A 17,669-nucleotide genomic window follows, 5' to 3' on the forward strand; every position below is an offset into this window, starting at 1 on the left:
GGACGCCAGGGCTGGCCCCCTCCGCGCTTCCACAGCGTGTAGCCGCCACGGCGGGATGAGCGCGGAGCTCTGCGCGGTGCTCCGCCGGGCAGCTTTTTGCGCGGAGCCCGGCAGGAGAACGGAGAATCCCTTTGCTGCCCCGGCCTCGCGTTGCCGAGCCGGATCGGGCTGCGTTTTCTCGGCAGCGTCTCTCGGGGGCAATTCGCGCTGCCTCTGAAGGTGTCCCTCCCCCCACCCCCCCCACCCCCCCCCCCCCCCCCCCCCCGCTCCTCCGCTGGGGTTTAGCTGCATCGCCTTGCGCAAGCCCAGCGGGAGCGGCCGCCTCGCCCGGCGCGGGTCGCTGCCTGCGGAGCTCTCCTTGGAAAACGCCACCCTCCCCCGCCCGCGCGTCGGGCCGTCCCCGGCTGCCGCCGGCGTGCCCCGCTGCCCGGACTGGGGCACCGCACCCCGCGCCTCTCCGAGGAGGGACCTGCAGCCCCGAGCACTGACACGGCGTTAACTGTCAGCCTAAGGGCTGGGTGGGTCATTGCCCCCGCCCCCCCCCCCCCCCCCCCCCCCCCCCGCATTTCTTCTAAAGGGAGATTCAGAGAGATAATCCCTGATGAACTTCCCCCGTCGCTCTTGTGTCGTTCGTGGCACAGAGTAAAGGAGCAGGGATGCTCCCGGAGTCCTGTCGCAGAGGGAGAAAGTGAAGGGCTCTGTCGCTTGCAGCCAGTCGTTTTTCAGGGGTCGTGACTACGCGGCAGAAATCCGAGTTGGGTCCGAAGGGAGGGAGGAAGGGATGCAGGGAGGGTCATTCCACTGAGCCTTTCCCACGGTCGCTCCACCACCTCCTTAACACCGGGATACTGAAACACCCGTGGCGAGGTAAGAAACCGTGTCAGTTACTGGTTCCTGGGAACCATTATAACTGCGGGGTCGCGAAGGTGGAGAAACCACTCCTCCCAGCTGGGCATGAGAAGCGTTTCATTTGTAAGGCTGAAGCCTCGTGATCTTCCTGCCAAGAATTTCCTTGGACATGTATTTTTATGTGCAATTTAAACCAAAAATCCCCAGAATTGACATAATCAGAATTACAGATGTATTAAAACTACGTGGGCATACTGAGCACAGGATGCACACACGGCCTTTTAATGTCATTTGTACAACACATATACGTGTGTGTATTTCCTCTTCCCAGAAGGCCGCTTTCGACCTTGTGCAAACAAAGGCTATCTCTCTGGTCACGCTCTCAGCTGCACTGGTGAACAGTTTGCCTGTTCCCTCCAGTGTTTTGAATTTTGCTAGGCAGTATCAGTTCAGTGATTCCAAGGAAAGCAAAGAAGAGATGAAATCATGACAGTCAGAAGAGATAAGTTGTACTAACCCGCAAAATAAATGAAAGGAATTAGACGGGAAATGTGCCTTTTGAATCAGGATCACAAATAATTTAAAAGATTAATTACCTCCCCTTTCTTTCTTTTTCTTTTCTCTCTTTGCTTGTGTTTTAATCTGACATTCACGCAGTGAATAAAACTTGCTTAGGCCTCTGTCTGCCAATCGAGAGCTGATTCTGTTTTCACAGTTGCTTTAAATTTTGCATTTTCATCATAAAAACATCACTGAATGGGAGTTTGCAAGAATAAAAACCAGGGCACCTGACACTAGTTGTCTCTTCTTGCAAGATTTACAAGGGAAACACAGATTTTTTTTGTCTTTTTTAATTTTTTTTTTTAACCATTTCCAGTTACTGGAGAAAATGTAAAGATGTCTTGGCACATCTCTCGCTCTCTTTTTTCCCCCCTTAGCATTCCAGTCATTCTTTTTCTGCCCATAAACTGTTACTACTCCGCAAGAGCCTGATTCTGCACAGCCTACTCAGCCTGTTTTTTTGTTGGATGCAGGAAGAAATCTTGTCAGATGGGGTCTTCAGTGTATGTTGATGAAATAGAGCAAAAGCCTCTCTCAGAATGTGCACTGGAACAGCAAATAGTTACTTTTCAGCTGTGGATTACATGTGCCTCTGAAAAGGGGACCACAAATCATTGGGTTTTTAAAGGTTCCGCATGAGTTGTATATTAATCCCAGTTTCCCTAGGGATGGATTAATCCCAGCTTCCCAGTTGTGTGGCTACAGACAATGTTGATGGGGTTGGGGGTAGGGGAGAAGGGAGATGGGGAAAGGAGAGGGAAATTAAAAAGATATATCACAGGAATACACGGCCTAAGTGGCGAGGAGCCATAAGTACTTAAGTTTCAATACCTCTTCTACCTCTGTCACCACATGTGAGAGGAAGCAAATCACTTCAGCTCCCTGTTCGGGTTTCTTCATCTGTAAATTGGGGACAATGTTGCTGCTTTTGCTCCCAAGAGGCCTGGCACACTCGTGTAGAAACTCCTGCTCAGCCCTCAGTAGTGAAAGGAGATATTCCGATTCGTACCTGGGCAGCTGAAAGCAGTGGCTGATCTGGGAGATCTAATGGAGTGTGCAAGACAAATTTATATTCACGTGTAATTCTTTTTCAGCCCTGGCAGTTTTGTTGAGAGATGGAGTCCTAGAGCCCAGCATGCATTTCTTCTCTACATTCCTATCCAATGACTAAACAGGAGGAATGGCATGGGCCAAATTCATCCCTGGTGGGACTCCAATGACATCAGTCATCTTTATAGGAGTTTTTTGAATCAAGTCAATTGGGTTTTACGAGGACTGAGTTTGGCCACATGCATATTTAACTGCTCAGAGAGCTGCAGCAGTGAAGGAAGCTTTCCTTGCCTTAGAAAGAATCACTTCTGAGTCTGGGAGACACAAGCTAAGGCATTGACCTGTTTTACACAGTCAGGTTTACCTTATTTAAACTCAAGGAGCCGCTGAAGTGTGCTCAGCATCCAGCAGAACTTTAAAAAAAAACCCAAAACACCCAGCTGCCCCCAAATGTTCATAGCTTTCAATGAAAGTTTGTATTTGTCCATACCGCTCAGTGCAGCACCGTGCCATGGATACCCAGCAGACATGTTTACATGACACAGGGCAGCACCCTGCAGCGATATTGGCATGAGGCCTGCAAGCAGAACAGCGGCTTCAGCATGGTGCTGTGCCGGAGCTGTTTGGCTCTGCCTTTTATTAGGCCTAGCTGTTCCAGAATCCCTGTCGTGCTCATACGTCTCTGCCACTTCCAGCTCACATCTCACTTTAGACTGTTTTCTGGGGCTGTAATTCCGCTGTCATTTATACCTGATGAGAACATGGTAAATCACTAAAAGGAGGTGTTCCTTCCTCCACCTGTGCCTTAGCTGCTGGTGCCGATTCCCCCTACGCCTTATGTTTGTGCTTTACTGGCGTCTGATACTCCACCAAACATATAAAAATATTTATACTAGCATTATAGTTCCTGACACAGTAGCTATTGAAAAATAAAATGAAACAACAATTTGATCAGTGGCAGTGATTATCAGAAGTTTGTCCACAGAGCTTGTCACCACTAATCAGTTAAATATTTGCAAGGTCTATTGATTCTGCATTCTTATTATATCTTCTAAGGAGCGAGTCAACTTGAACAGTTAGAGAACTGTATTGCTAAGTTTGAGTAGCACAATGTGTGCTCTGGTCATATGAGGCACCACAACTATTTTCCAAGGGATGAGTGTCATAACTTATTTCCTGATTTCTAACTTGCCTTCTGTCTTTACTAGATCTTTGGTGATGGACTTGCATTTGATTTTCAATATTTTTACATTATACGTATGGAATAATGAAATCTGAGTTTATGGGCTTGTTCATCTCTTTTACAGCAATTCGACTTGGCTGAATCAAGTGGAGCTGTTCAGGTTTTACAGGAGAAATTGTGAGAAGAGAATTAGGCCTACTGATGGATTTGTGGCAGCCACAAAATCCACATTGCTAAGACCCACTATCACTTTTTGTCTAAATTTAATTTTCCTAAGTTTTATTTTACCACTTTGTCTTCTGGCCCTATTTGTCTGTATTTCATACTAGGGTAAATTGAGGAGAAAAAAAAAAAAAAGAAATTGTTACTGGCTTTTCATCAGGTTTATCAACTTGTACCAGAGACCTGACACCCACTTTCCTCCTTTTTTTCCTTCTTTTATCCTTATTTCTCAGGCAATATTCCTCCCTGCCCCCCCATGTGTTAATACTTCTTCCTGTCTTCTTTTTGCGACATCAGTGTTGCTAGAGTTCTTGCCCTTCCCATCATTTCTGTTTGTATTTCTGCTTCTTATTCAGCACCATTTTATTTTGTCTACTTGTTGCTGCAACTAATTATACTTGTCACGTCACTGGACCTGTTGACTCTATTTCAGTCTGGCCTTTTTTTAGCTACCTTTCGGCCTTCTGCATCAAGTTCAAGTTAGTGTCTTCCAGAGTGAAACTCACCACAAATCTGTCTTTCTCTGAGTCTCCGAATTCATTAATCTCTTCATCCTCTTGCTTCCTTTGCTTGTTTCAAACAACCGCATAATTACCACCCTTCTCTCATCATGACACCTTTTCTCTCTCTGGCCTTTTGGCTTCTAACTGGGGCTGCTCAAATCACATGTTATGGGTGAATGATTAATCAGTTTAACAACTTTTTTTCCATCAAGAGTTGTCCAGACACAGGATGGCTTTCTTCCAAATGTATGTGAAGATATTTCAGTTTATATATGTCTTCTAAATTCTTTTGAGGCTGTTTCTTTATCTATTTATTCTCCAGGACTTCAGCACCAGGCTACAGAAAAGTCTCGGGTACATTTTCAGACAACAGAGGAGAAAATTTCCAATAAGGAAATACTAAAGTAAGTACAAGCAGATTTCATCTAAAGTGATATTAGGTAGGAGGGGTCTGGGTGCTGCTACCCTTAGGGAATAACTACATACTGATGAGTATGTTCATGATCCTGCCGTCCTTCCTCCCCTGCTGTAGCCAGTGAGGCTGGTCAGACATATGTCAGAGGAAGGACTGTACTGCATTTCAGAGAACAAAGCAGGACATCAGTGATGCACAGGTATGTAGGGCCGTAGGACTCTTCCTCTTCTCAGAAAAAGTCTTTTTCAGGCTCTTCCATCCCTTATTAGTTGAACCCTCAAACCTCACTAATAACAACCCCCCATGTTTCTTCCCTAACTTACACAGGCTGCTGAGGCCACTTTAGTGCTCCAGGCACAGCCACCTCTGTCCTGCAGGTTTTCTTCTCTGCTGGTTGTCTCTGCTGTGTACGGAGACCACCTGCAGCCTCATGCTGGGGACTCTTCCAGTCTGACACTCATCTGGTCTCACTGGGATGTGCTCATGGGTTAATGTGGCTTGCCATACTGTCAGGAGGCCTTAAGGATGGATTTTTGCCTGTGGGGCGAGTTTCATTTTAACTGAGCATGGTGACAGGAGAGCTAATTACACACCCTTATTTTTGTTTCAGAATTGTTTGATCTAAACTTTACCAAAACTCCTTATTGCACCCAAGATGATTTTTTTTCCAATTCAGACTGGAAATTTTGTATTATGAGTAAAACTATATTGGCTATGGGCTTACAGGTTCTTCTCCCTAACTATTTATTTACACACATGAAAATTTGTTTATGTAAGCGTTCTTGAAAAGAACATGAACAATAACGTTGTCTGTGGCAGAAGGAGAAATCGCAGACCTTCAAGAATGTGCTACTTTCCATCACTTTCCTTCAAACTGTCAGTCAGTTCTTTTGGTACCTCTTGTGTACTCCTTTTGGTGTTCTTCCTTAAAATGCACTTCTCTTGGAAAATGACTTCTCTAGCACTTTACAAACAGCTCTGGCTTTCACCACCCACCAGGTGCATTGCTGGATATCTACTGAGCATCCAGTGAGTTGCTGGATACTGTTGGTATGCCAAATTTAGACTGTGGTGAAGGCTGCCCTGTACAGCTCTAAGCACAGTGTTGGCTGCTGGTCTTAGCAACCAATAAATAATTAAGAAGCTGCATATTTGATGATCCTTAAAGAAGAATGACTCAGCTAGCCCTCTACTGTTGATTTCTTCATTAGCACAGGCATAGATCCAGGCCAAGAACCGGTTTTCCCTTATGCATTTCTTTGGTGACCACTTGGATATGGCTTAGGAAACAGTTAGTGTTTCTCCAGCAGTTGGGAAATGTTTACTTCCAGCTGTTTATTTCCCTCAGTGGATTAATAAGCCTATTTCAAAGTGCTGCAAAAAAGAAAACTAGATTTTCAAAATGGGGAAGGAAGAAAATTCATAGTGACACAGTGTTTTCATCAAACTCCCTTTTTCCTGCACCACAAAGTAAATGTTTAAATGAATGGCTCAGAGTTTCCTTAACTTTCCAGTGTACCTAATCAAATACATAAACTATATAAAACATAATAAAAGCCATTGCATCAGTTGGGGAAAATGGAAGGGGAAAGCAGATGGAGTTGTTAATATCCCTGAACACAACCTTTCCACTAAACTGGTATCAGCCCGATTATCACATTATGGAAATAACACTAACTTTCTGCAAAGATTTCACTCAGTATAAAATAGTCGGCAAGGAGGACTCAGTGCTTGGTGCCATTTACTTAGAATCCCTGTGATCCATGAAGTCTCCTGCTTTTTTCCTCTGGCATGTAATAGTTTAAGACTTTTTGTCTTTTTTACAGAGATCTCGTATTACTTACAAGGTAGGGATTTTGTGTCTTCTGAGTTTGGGGGAAATGTCTATTATATAGTTACTTGCGATTTTAATGAGACAGACTTTTCAGTCCTAGGTGGATGGCACATAATATCCTATTGTCCTGGGATGCAGTGGGTAGATTCCTTTCAGTGGTGATCTTGCTAAAGTAAAATGAACATGGATAAAGTTGATCGTAAGGGCAAAGGTCTCATTACTTCTGGCAGTCCTATGAGAGCAACGAGATGCATCAGAAGGGACTGAACAGCGAACGAGAACAAGCCCATCTGCTAGGCATGCTGGTTTGCATGCGATCCCATGGCCAAGCAATGAAGCAGATATGCTCGATACAAGTCTGTCTAGCACTGGCACGTTTCTCTGACCCATTCCTGCCACTGTGGAGAATACGGAAGACAAAAGGTCGAGAGAGGTTTGGCTAAACCTGGAGGTGTCAATATGGATTTGAAAGTCAAAACTCCAAAACCAAACTTCTAAACTTAACATGTAAGGACCAAACTCATGGTGTCCCAATTTTCAGACATACAGAGTGCCAGAAAGTCCCAACTGAAGTCTTTGTTGGCTGCAAGTTCTTAGCACTTACAGCATTGATTTTGGCACTTAAATTCAAGATTGCTAGTTGACTTTAGTAGGGCTACCCAGTTTATAAATCACTCCTTGCATTTGGCCCAATGTTTGTAGATCTCCAGATGGAGAAGAGTGTGACCCAAAGGTGGATTTGGCAACTCCAATATGCCTTAGGTCAAACATCTGTAGGGAACATGTGTCTGATTTCCTTACGACTTCATTGTTTCAGTAGATGGTGTATTCAGTGCAATGTTATATCTGCTACTGAAATAGCTGAATGCAAATACCAGGAACCTCTGGGAAATTTTAGTTAATAGGAAAATAATCTAAACCAAATTCATCCAGTTATACAGCCAGGAGAAAAGAAATGAAAATAAAAGGAATTACTGATCCAACCAAGTAGGCACAGAAATGAAACCCCTCTAGGATTTTCTTTTTAGTTTCTCCAACTTCCATTAATTTAACAAGCAAACTAGGTCAGCAGCACAGTCTTGTTATGAATAAATGAATGCCACAGATTCACTAATATTAAAGTGTCCGGGCATTCAGCATCATTCACTGCTCTGCTGAGGGAGCTGTGGCACAGCGACTCTTGTGTTTGGCTCTAATCCTGATTCGGATATTCAGCCCTATGAGTCAATGTAACACAACTGCTGAAATGAAAACCTAACTATAGAGAAAGCAAGCTGCAGTATCACAAAACATCAATTAGCCCCAGTTTCTAGTGCAGGCAAGAGAAGTCATGTAAACGGCATTTTAAGTTCCTACATTTGAATTTTACACTGCTAAAAGACTGGGAGGTCAGACTGAGATTTGGAAAGCTTTGTATCTCACTGTCATTGCAATACTGATGTATTCACTTGTACTCTTCAGTAATGTCATCAATAATGAAACTAGTTGCAGAATTCAAAGAAAGATCACAGACGCTGTTTTCTCCATGTGCTGTCTCTTGCTTTGAGGAAGGAGAAAGCTTATTCACTGTCAGTTTAAACTGGTTACTGAAAATCTCAGTGGACCGCAAACTGATAGTAGCGCTTAATATAAATAGTATTTTATTTCCCATGTGGTGGGTGGAGATCTTCATGGGAGATTCCCTCCCTACCCCCCCCCCTCTTTTTTTTTGGTATCTAGATACGAAAGCAGAAAAACATGCGATTAAAACCAGTTGATTTAATATAGCCATGAATACCTTAGCTTTGGTCCTAACAAAGGCTGCTTTCCTGATTCAGAGCCAAAAACTCATTGCAGAATAACTTCTTGGAACACAGGTAAGAAATTTTAAATAACAGATTGAAAGGGAACAGTTTACTAAAAGTTCAAATACTGAAATATTTTTGCATGAACAATTTGTGTATTTATATAAACAAAAATACATTACATAAATGAAAAAAGCATACGCAGAAAGATAGTTTAAATATGTAGCTATGGTGAAATTATTCACTTCATACGGAGATTTGAGCAGTATTTAGAATACTGTAGTATTTCTTCCTATAGGCATACAAAGGACTTTTAAATTGACCTATCCTGAATTTATAACCTGTCTCTTTGTATTTTTGATTTAAAAAAATTAAAAAATTATTGGACACTGAAAGGTGGTTAAGACATGCTAAGTCTGGCTCTTGATTTCCAAAATAGTATGTATCCATCTTTTGGGGTTTTTTATGTTGCTGCTGTCAGGAACAAGAACTACCAAGTCCTGTTGAGAATATGTGCCATCCTTGAAATTGGCATTGCTGAGGACAGTAATTCCTGCCTGAATATGCACGTAAGAAGAGGTGTATGCATGACTCCTTGGCTGCATTCATGTACCATTTTGTGACCTGTGGGGAACTCCTGGTCTAGATGGTAGAGCTTACAGTTTTTCTCAACAATCTAAAGGATAGTTTAATGATTTTTTGGGTTTGGGAAGGATTAATCCCTCAAAATGCTGACAAACTAGTTGAGGGAAGTAATTTGAGATTTAACTCTTCCACCTTTTCTGCTGATGTGAAGTAAGGATTGATTTGCTGAAGGGGAATTTGCTGCAAAATGGGAGCTGCCTTTAAAATAGGGAGTTGGTTGTACTGAAGACTTGTCTGACCCCTTTATAGTGTAGGCCACCTCATAATATTTCAAATTGAGAACCTTACCTTGTTTTCTTTTATTTTCAATCTCTGTCATGGAAACAGTTCACAGTGACAACTTAACAGTCACCTATCTGCCCACTTGAAGGCAGTGCTCTAGATACAGTGTCTTGCAGAGATACCAAAATCAACAGCACTTGTGATCTAGGATGAATTAGAAAATGAATCAAACCCCTTTATTCAAACCGGCCACTGTTTTTACTTATCACTGATGTTTCTAGTTTCTATACCCACAGCATATCAAGCCACACACAATTTGGCTTAGTGTTTACATCTGTAACTTAGATACACCAATCTGTAACTGAAGTTTGGCAAAAGTTGAGAAAATAAAAATATATTCAGAATGTTTGTTTAAAGCATAATACAAAATTAGTCAAGTTAATGAACAAATATTTGCTATATGAAAGTATTACAGTGTTTATGTTGTCCAGATGATCTTTGCTATGTAAATTGTTCGTGGACAGCCAATATTTGCTTTTCAAACTCTCACTGGTTGGACTGGCTGCCTGGCAGTATTCCTTTTTCCTGATGTGTGAGTAGTACTTCCAATGAATTTTTTTGCAACTCTAGGTTCCACAAATACTCACATATCCATCCTTCAAATCTGGCATCTGAATCCTTTGTGCCAGCAAAATTCATGGAAATTGCGGTTCGAAGATATTAATTAATGAAAAAGGCAAAAGGATATTTCTATTCAAAATAAATTGCACTATTTTCCCCAGACTAACACACAGACACCCATTCTCTCATGATAGACAATGCAGATACTTATAAAGAAATAAATATACATAAATAAAACAATTGAATTTTATTTCCTGCTTGCAAACTGTGTGTGGGTGGCAGTTTGTTCTCTTCTCTTCTCTTATTCCAACTGGGTCAGATTCAAGTTGGACTTGAACATAGTTTGCATCTTGCCCTTTTTCTTGTGAAACTCGGGAACTTGTGGAAAGGGGTCTTTCGGCAGGAGGAAGTGTAGTGTTTAGAGTTAGGCTTTGCAGCAGTGGTGAATCTTAACTTATTGTATTCGTATGGTGGCTATACGGTGCTTGGTTGCTCCTCTCATGTCAGCAAATCGGAAGACAGATGTCTCACTCTTTTTCTTTATTTCCAGACACAGAACAGTGAGTGTCTTGCAAGGGTCAAACAAATATCCATGTATTCAGAAGCAAAAATCATGATCCTGCTGAAGGGTTTACAGTCAAGTCTGAATGTTTCAGAATTTGTTTTTGAGTCAATGTCCGCACCCAGGCTTTTGTTGCACAAACCAGTTTGAAAATAAGGGATAAAATACTTTAATATTGATGGAATTTTCAATATAAGTTTTTATGTTTTTATGTATAGATATTTTCAAAAGTTCATCTAAATTATATGCAAATACAAATTGTTCTGCTTTATTTTTTATTGGTATTCTGTAGCCACAATGTCTGTGTAGGCTGGCTGGAGTATGAGTTACACGTTGCACACATGAATTTATTGTTTTTCCCTATTGCAAAGGTCAAACTATAGCTTTGAGCTCTAGAGAGCCTAGATTCAATATCATGGATTGGCCAGAACCAGAGGCACCATATATGGCTAAAGGGTAACATCTGAACTGCTCATGACTGATAGAGTGTTAGCTCTTGAGATAACATGCTTCCGAAGCTACGTCTGTGCCAGTTTGTGAAGTGGGTCAGGGGCTGCTCTCTGACTGTGAGACCAACTGGAACTTATGAATATACATTTAAAATGAACAATTAAAGTTTACGTTTATACAATGAAGATGTCTTATCTCACATGCTGTTAAAAACCCACCAGTGTTAGGGATGCAATTATTTCAACCTTTTGTGATATTGTAGGACACTGTGTAAAATCGGGAAATATGGGTGTTGTATCATGATTATATTAATCAGAAAGATAATAATCCTGACTTTTACAGCCTCATGCTAAAAGGAAGCCTGGTGGAAGTTTCATCTGGAAGTCTCATCTGTGATGCGACTGGTGTGGTTGTGGAGCTAGGCCAATGCGGTACGCTGGAGTGGAGGCGTCCGTAAGTGATGGGATAGAGGAAAACAGGGAAAGTCTTTTTGGCATAGAGAACATAAAACAAACAACAGGTATGACATTTGCTCAAAGAACAAATCACCCAGCAGTTAGATAATCACCACAGATTATCTGGAAAAGGCTTTGCCTTGCTCTTCTAGGCAGAGCTCTCTTACACTGCTCCCAACAACAAGAAGAATTGGATTAGAAAAACATCACTTCCTCCTCCTTCCCAGGAAAATTTGCTGTCTGAAGCACTCCTGCATCTAACAGTGGTTTTAGATCGACTTGGACACTAATCTTAGCTACCTGTCTCTTCTGTATTTTTCTCTACTGATGAGCTAGGTAGCTGATGCCATTAATCTATCTGTCTGAACACTTGTTTGAGAGCCTGTTTTGGGATTTTCCAGTTTCCTCAGAACTGTGGTCATAGGGCTCTAACAAAAGAAAGTTTGAAGTCCCTTGCTCAACTGAAACGGTATAACCACATGAACACTGAAGTCCATCTGAAACCTGGAGCTTTTTCTCTGTTCCCTGGGAGTTTGAATGCACTACTGCTAACAGAGTAACTAAGAGAGTAGTAGGAGAGGAATCTTTTTTTTCTAGAGAGTCAGAAATAATCTTTGAATGATATTCTCCTGCTCATGCATGCTATTAAGACATGACTGAGCCCAGATTTAATAACTTTCGCAAAATTTATCCTTAGCATGTTCACCCAGTGGGAGAGAGAAAGACCTCCTTCCTAGAAAGACTTCATACACCACTGTAATTGGCAACATGTGCATTATACACACAACCTAAAATTAAATTGACATGCCTCAGGGATTCCATCTGCTGTCAGATCTAACCTACCACAAAGTGAGCAGCAGAGCTAGGCTTGCTCAGATCCTTGGTCTCTCCCCTAAAGCTGCAATGATATGAAAAAGTGGGAGTCAAGGCACAAGATTTGTCACCATCATTCTGCCAAGTATTCTGAGAAAGGTACGATCATCAAGATGAGTAATAATGGCAAAAAAATAGAAGTAATTCTTTCTTACCATTTCTTACATCTTCTTCTGATGCATCTAGTGCTACTTATTGCTGAGGGAGGTTACTGGGCAACTGATTCACCAGTTGACCTGACTTACCATGCAAATTGTTTCTAGAAATGGACCTGACAACAAAATCAAATAAAATGGATGATTAATGAGAATTAAAAGGACAGTTGGCACCTAAAAGAATGTACAAATCTGTAAGCCAGCAGAATGTCTTCTAAAGCAAATACGACAAAACAGAATTGATCCTGTAGATGTCTGTTCAGCGCAGGGATTACAAACCAAGGAAGTCTCATTGGCCTCAACCGTTCCTTCCTTATGGTTAAAATGGCTTGTAGTAGTGGGCACTGTGTTGCAGGACTAGATCTTCCTTTTGCTGTGTATTGTCAAAAAGAAGAAGTCCACATGCATAGAGACAGCAGTATTGATTTTAAAGGGAACAGGAGCGGGCATTTGCAGTTCATCTGTCAGTAACAGACAGAAAACATTTTCTTGACTTAGAAGATACTTATATTTAAAATATTTTTAGCTGTAATAGTAATCCCTAACTTTTTTAAAAAAAACAAACTAATTGGAAAGAACTGTTTATCACAGCCCAGCATTCCCAGAAGGGGAATCAATTTATATAAACATGCTAAAACTGACCTATTTATGAAATGTTATGGAGAGCTGAGAAGAGAACCACAACAGATCTTTATCTTATGTTCACTGTTTTAAAAGATCAACGGTAGGGTGAAGGCTGAGGCTAGTTATCGCATATGTTTTAGACATGAATGTTAAGGTCATCTAAAATCCATTGCCAAAGCCACTGTGATTGCCAGCAAAATGTAAACTAACGTTCCAGGGCTCTCATTATATGCTTAATATGAATATGCTTCCCTTTCCACATAAATCACTATGAATGCAGCAATCAGTTGCTCCTATGAAAGACACTAAATACAAATGTAGATGAAAGGCTGAAAACTCTAAAGAAACCATGGTAAGTAGCTGATGTTTTTCCCGAAGGAAAAAAAGCACAAGGAGGATATATTTGTAATTTAATATATGGAAATACACTATTTAAAAAGTAACATTAATATGCATATGGACAGATTTATTTTTAATGTGGTTTAATCTAGTAAATGAATATGCATGTCAAAAAAATAACTGAAAAGACCAAATATGGTCTGCAAGTTCTGTTTTGTCCATAAAATGTCTATCACCTTCAGAGAACTTTATGCAGGCCTCATTTATCTTAACTAAGGAGGAAAATCCCCATGCAGTTGAGATCAATTGCAAAATTACTATGGAAATCAGCAGAGCAGCAATTTCTCTGATTATTTTTACCAGGCAAAGATTCCTTTGTGTAAGGACTGGAATATTTCTTTTTCACTAAGTGAAAGGTCATTATGCATGGCCATGTACACATAAGAAAGACTGTGAAAGTGCAAAATAACCTCCTTCTTTCATAACCTTTGTGTAACAGGTTGGCAAAGTTCATTTACATCATTTGTTCATCTCCATTGTATCCAGAGGCTTGAAGATGCAAAAGCTGTATTTAGAGTTCTTCCAGGAGATTTGTCACATACTGCTCCCAGTTAGGACTGGGACTGCCTGAAGTATCATTCAGCAGCTCCTGGTCTGTCTGCGCTGATGTTCCTGATGTTGATACTGATGTTTCTTCTGAGCACCTAGTTACCACAGAAAGATTTAGGTCATTCCAAAGTACTTTCTTCTTGCTGGAGATCGCAGCTCTCAGGCTTAAGTTCTAAAGTTTCCCTAAAGTCAATGCAAAAGTGAGGCAAAGCCTTAAGCAGCATCATTATTACAAATCGACAAAATTAGAACAGATGGGAATGTTGACATGAAGTGAAACAATTTTCCAAATGAGTGAAGCACATGAAAGTTTTGGAAAGTGTGAGATAGAGATTATCTAACAATGCCCCAGAAAAGTATTTTATTTATTATGTTGCCCGGTAGCGTTGCTCTAAGCTAAGACAATCACCATATAAACATGGATTTTTCTAAGAGTGTTAGCTTTCTTCACTGAGGAATTGAGTGAGAGATAGAGGGAAGGTAGACATAGCAAAGAAGAAGGGAGGGGAAAAGGCTGACAGAAAAAACAAGGAGAGTGCCAAAGCAAGGAAGATAGTGTTTGTGTTTAAAAGAAGAACTTGAGACTGTGCCAAATCAGAATTTTCTTTAGGAACTTGAGAGCTGAAGAACATCATGAACGTGCACAGATCATGGGCAGAGGGAGACACTGCGAGTTCGCTGTAATGTACTATTGCAAGGCTGGGGAGAGAAAACAGAGAAGAGAAAGAAATGGCCTTTGGCCATCGCTGTAATGAACTGAGGAAGGTTCATCAGAACCTTAGCAATTCTTTCAGTAAGCCTGGCTCAAGCAGATGGTGTTTAACAAAACCCAGTAGCAGGCAGGGGATTTCATACCCCTTCTATTCTAGGACCAATAAATAAATCAATGAAACACATACATAAATAAATACATAAACATAAACAAATGAGATTCAGCTGGTGGATTTGGTTTAGCTCTGAGTTTGCAGGGGGAGGTTTCTGGAAGTTTAAACTCTTTGAAGCTCAGGCCTCTAAATGGCTGAACTAACAAGGGCCTGCAAAAACTCTGTGCAAGTTCATAAGTTTTTGGAAAGGCACAAATGCATTTTGATCGGATTTACACTGGAGTGGAGTTCAGAGCTTTTGGTTTCAGTGCACTGAGACCAGATCTACATGGGACATTCTTGTTGGGAAAATGCAGCTGATGTGGGAGGTGATTCTGAAATTTTATTTCCAGCTCAGCATAAGTCTGGATAGTTTGTGTGTGAACTGTAACTGTATCAACAAAATTACAAGACAGTATTTGCTTTCACTGTCATAAGCTACAAGAAATTTAATCTTTTTTAATATAGGCCTAAAATATGACATCTCATATATAGGATTTGTAAGGTAGGTGACAGCTCTCCCCCACTGCATATCCTGATTTCTAGACTTTCTAAGGCTGCCCTCCCCATGCAAGGAAATAATGAGAGCCAGGGCTGCCGGGTCTCAGTGTAAAAGGTTTCAAACATTTAAAAAGGGATGTTAGATCACTACAGTTAACTGTCATACTGTTACTGAAAGTGCTCAGTTCCTACCAAAAAGGATGAGAGATTTGGGCCATCATTTCTCCCCTGTCCATCTTCCCCAAAATGGATTTCAACATGGGGCAGCATGGTGCATTACAGTGAAAGAAACTAAATGGACAGGAAAAGGTCTGTAAAATCTTGTGAAGCAAGGAAAAAGTGAAAACAGAATGACTGTCCACTGTGCTCTCCCTGTTCTTCTATGGCCATGTCCATACTGGGCACTACTGGAGTCCATATACTGGACTAGCTGGATGTTTGGTGGACTTGGTACTGTGGTTGTTTTCCTGTAGAAAGCATCACTATGCAAAATGCTGGATGACAGTGCTCTGGTCCTACACTTTCAGGGAACTGAGAAAAAAAAAAATCCAACAACTTGGCCAAAACATTGCTGCTTTCTTTAATGAAAACTGATAATGACTTTTTCTCCAATATGCAGCTAGACAAACTTTACAGGCACCATTGTAAGAGGGAAACTCAGAGCATCCCATTTACTCCTCCAAGCACCAATATATTAACTGCTTACAGAATCACAGAGTTGGAGGCATCTCAAGAAATCACCCACATTTCTCCTGCCTGTATTTCCAAGTGCTTTATTTCTGTCATTTCTGTCAGAAGTAGTTCTAATCTATTTTAGAGACCTTCAATGATGGAGAGTTTACAACTTCCCCAGATATTTTACTTCTGTTAGAATGTGATTTCCAAAGGCCCAACATGACTCTTCCATGTTTCATTTTCGTCATACTATTTTTTGGTCTGTTCAGGCTCAACAGGAAGTGTATTATTCCCATTTTCTTGTCTGTAGTCTTTTATAAGTTTTTATGTCCTTCTTCCAGTCTTTTATTTTGTGGACTAAGTCCTAGTTCACATTTGGGATCAAACCTTACTCTGGTTACTCCATTCCATCTTTAGTAAAAGAAAATGTATGTCATGTAAGTGATGAAAAAAATCTATATTAAAAGTAATAACAATAGCAGAGACTTGTGCGTGTGCAGTGCTTCGCCCATGCAAACCACAGCTTTGGATTTGATTCCAAGGCTCTGTGTAACCACAATGTTCAGGAGCTTGCGAAAGAGCAGAGTGGCAGGAGTAGTCTTTACTATTCTACATGTTATTTCAATACCTCACCAAATATTTGGTAAATGTCATTGTCACTTGGAAGTCATGGATACTACAGATGATCTACTACTGCATTCATGTTGCGCCACAACAGAGAAAAAAGTAATAGACAAATAGTTCTTACTATCAAACTCTACAACCATTTTTTTTCTGTAGAGAAAATATCAACCTCCACGAGAATCTGTGTATCTCAGGCCTGAGACACTCAGACCTGATTAACTAAATGAGGATTTTGTATTAAAAGGACAGATTTTTCTTAGGTGGTGTTCTTTGAAGTGTACAAACTTTAGTGCAAATACTTATATCTTTTAAGTGCTGTGATAAACTTGATCTGTGAAAGTGACTTTCATACTCTCAAAATAATTCATAGAGTTAAAGGTCTCTCTAACTTGCTTCACTGGATATCTGTTTACTCTTAGGAATACTGAAGATTTAAAACAGTATGACTCTGTCCCTTGTCCCTGATTACTAATTCAGCAGAAGTGTCATAAAAAAAAAATCAAAGAAATGAAAATAAGTGGCATGACACAGTAGACCCCATTCTAGCAATGTTGCAGCTCATGCTGGAAATGGAATCTCCAGTTTCATTTGTTTTGATGTACTGTATAAATATTTAAAGAATGCAAGCTGCAGTTTTATCCAGCCTTCACTGAATTTCAGTATCATGTCTTGGTGGGGGTTTTAGTGCTGATACTAATTAGTGTTAGAATTGCTGGTTCAGCAGACAAATGAAGGATGTACATAAGTCCGTTTCTGGTCAGAAAAACACTTCAGAATAAGTTTCACTTGAAGCAATGATCCAAGTCTCATTGAAATACCATGGAAGACAGTGAGCCTTCTATGTATGTTGTGAAGTTCAATGCATGCACGATGAATCTCATCTAACCTTAATCTGCACATAAACCTTTACTGTATTTCAGGGCATTTTGGTGTAGAAAGGATACTTTCATATGCAATGAAGTAATTTACAAGTGACTAATTTTAAATAGCCATATAACTTCAGGTAAGTAAAAGTGTCATTAAATAACATTTTGTGATAATTTTATTTAT

Source organism: Aquila chrysaetos, chromosome 15, assembly GCF_900496995.4.
Source record: "Aquila chrysaetos chrysaetos chromosome 15, bAquChr1.4, whole genome shotgun sequence".
NCBI classification, from domain to species: Eukaryota; Metazoa; Chordata; class Aves; order Accipitriformes; family Accipitridae; genus Aquila; species Aquila chrysaetos.